The following is a 2,772-nucleotide window of genomic DNA, read 5'->3' as shown; positions in this document are numbered from 1 at the left end:
AATATTTTTCAAGATTTAAAATGAAAATCACCGGAGCACAAGATCAAACAAATGAAGAAGATATATGTATAGCGGATAGTGGAGCCACGCATACTATACTTAGATCTAAAAAATATTTTTATGAACTGAAACCAACAAAAGGGATCATCAATACAATATCAGGTCCTACAAACTTGATAGAAGGAGTGGGAAAAGCTAATTTAGCATTACCAAATGGTACAAAGCTCAAAATAGAAAATGCTTTATTTTCCCCAAAATCAACAAGAAATTTGTTGAGTTTCAGAAACATATATCATAATGGATATGATACTTAGTCAAGGACTGTTAGTAATGAAAAATATTTGCATATCATAAGCAAAGATCAAATATTGGAAAAATTGCCAATGCTCCATTCTGGTTTGCATTATACATATATAAATGTGCCTCAAGCACATATGGCAGTCAAAGAAAATTGTTGCGATTCTGGTATCATAAACTTATGGCATGACAGATTAGGCCATCCAGGATCCACAATGATGAAAAGGATCATTGAAAATACACATGGGCATCCACTGAAAGGTCAAAAGATCCACAAAATAGATAAAATGCCTCAATGTACATCTTGTTCTCTTGGAAAATTAATTACAAGGCCTTCTCCATTAAAAGTCGATAAAGAAACACCAATGTTTCTTGAAAGAATTCAAGGTGACATATGTGGACCAATTCATCCACCATGTGGACCATTTAGATACTTCATGGTCTTAATAGACGCATCTAGCAGATGGTCTAATATCTCTTTATTATCGACTCGTAATGTTGCTTTTGCAAAATTTCTTGCTCAAATTATCAAATTACGTGCACATTTTCCGGATTATACCATTAAAAGAGTAAGGCTTGATAATGCGGGAGAATTTACATCACATGCTTTTGATGATTATTGCATGTCTGTGGGGATTGTTGTAGAACACCCTGTTGCTCATGTACACACACAAAATGGCTTAGCCGAGTCGTTGATCAAACGCCTACAGCTAATAGCTAGACCATTAATAATAAGGACAAAACTCCCTGTTTCTATTTGGGGTCATGCAATTATGCATGCTGGATCATTAATCCGCGTAAGACCAAGTGCAAATCATAAATACTCTCCCATACAACTTGTTTCTGGAAATGAGCCAAATATCTCTCATCTTAGAATTTTTGGTTGTGCTGTGTATGTTCCTATTGCACCACCACAACGCACAAAAATGGGTCCCCAAAGAAGGTTGGGAATATATGTTGGATATGAAACATCTTCCATCATAAGATACCTTGAACCTTTAACAGGTGACGTATTTACAGCACGTTTTGCTGATTGTCATTTTAACGAGACAATGTTCCCAGCATTAGGGGGAGAAATGAAAAAGCAAGAAAGGGATATATCATGGTGTGTACCATCATTGTTACACCTAGACCCAAGATCAAAACAAAGTGAAACAGAGGTTCAAAAAATAATACATCTACAAGAAATTGCAAATCAGTTACCTGATGCATTTACTGATATAAACAGGGTCACTAAATCTCATATACCAGCTGCTAATGCTCCAGCTCGAGTTGAGATTCCAAGCAAGCAAAACCATAATAATGCGCCTCATGAATCTCAAAAACGTTTAAAACGTGGAAGGCCAATCGGTTCAAAGGATAAAAATCCTCGAAAAAGAAAGGGTTCTGAGAAGGATACTGACCCTAAGGAAGGAATGATTGACAAAACCTTCCCTCAGGAAAGAATAAATGATATAACATTTCCTCAGGAAGAAATAAATGATTCCAATAAAGAATTGTCAATAAACTATGGTAAATCACATATAATGTGGGATCGAGATGAAATGGAAAATATTGATGATATATTTTCTTATTCTGTGGCAAGCGATATCATGGAAGAAAATGATGACCCTGAACCAAAATCTGTAGATGATTGTAAAAATCGACAAGATTGGAACACATGGAAAGATGCTATGCAAGCTGAATTAAAATCACTAAACAATCGAAAGGTTTTTGGACCTATTGTCATTACACCAAAGTCAATGAAACCTGTAGGATATAAATGGGTTTTTGTGAGAAAAAGAAATGAGAAAAATGAAGTTACAAGATATAAAGCAAGACTTGTAGCTCAAGGTTTTTCTCAGAGGCCAGGAATTGACTATGAAGAAACGTATTCTCCTGTCATGGATGCTATTACGTTTAGATATTTAATCAGCTTAGCAGTCTCTAAAAAGTTAGAGATGCGTCTTATGGATGTTGTCACAGCTTACTTGTATGGATCACTAGATAGTGACATCTATATGAAAATTCCCGAAGGATTTAAACTCCCCGATGCAATAAGCTCAAAGCCTAAGGAAATGTATTCCATCAAGTTACAAAGATCCTTGTATGGACTGAAACAATCTGGAAGGATGTGGTACAATCGTTTGAGTGATTATTTGATAAGCAAAGGATACACAAATAATCTTATTTGTCCATGTGTCTTCATCAAGAAGACAACATCAGGATATGTGATCATAGCTGTGTATGTTGACGATCTAAATTTAATTGGGACACAAAAGGAAATTAATGAAGCAATTGCTCTTTTAAAGAAAGAATTCGAAATGAAAGATCTTGGAAAAACCAAATATTGTCTTGGTTTACAAATTGAGCATATGCATAATGGGATACTTGTGCATCAGTCAACTTATACTGAGAAACTCTTAAAACGTTTCAATATGGACAAAGCAAATCCTTTAAGCACACCGATGGTTGTTAGATCACTCAATGTTGAAA

The sequence above is a fragment of the Bidens hawaiensis genome, unplaced genomic scaffold, assembly GCF_021521415.1.
Source record: "Bidens hawaiensis isolate Kalapana, Puna unplaced genomic scaffold, B.hawaiensis_p1.1 tig00043514_1, whole genome shotgun sequence".
NCBI lineage: Eukaryota > Viridiplantae > Streptophyta > Magnoliopsida > Asterales > Asteraceae > Bidens > Bidens hawaiensis.
Note: the sequence above shows the minus strand (reverse complement) of the source record.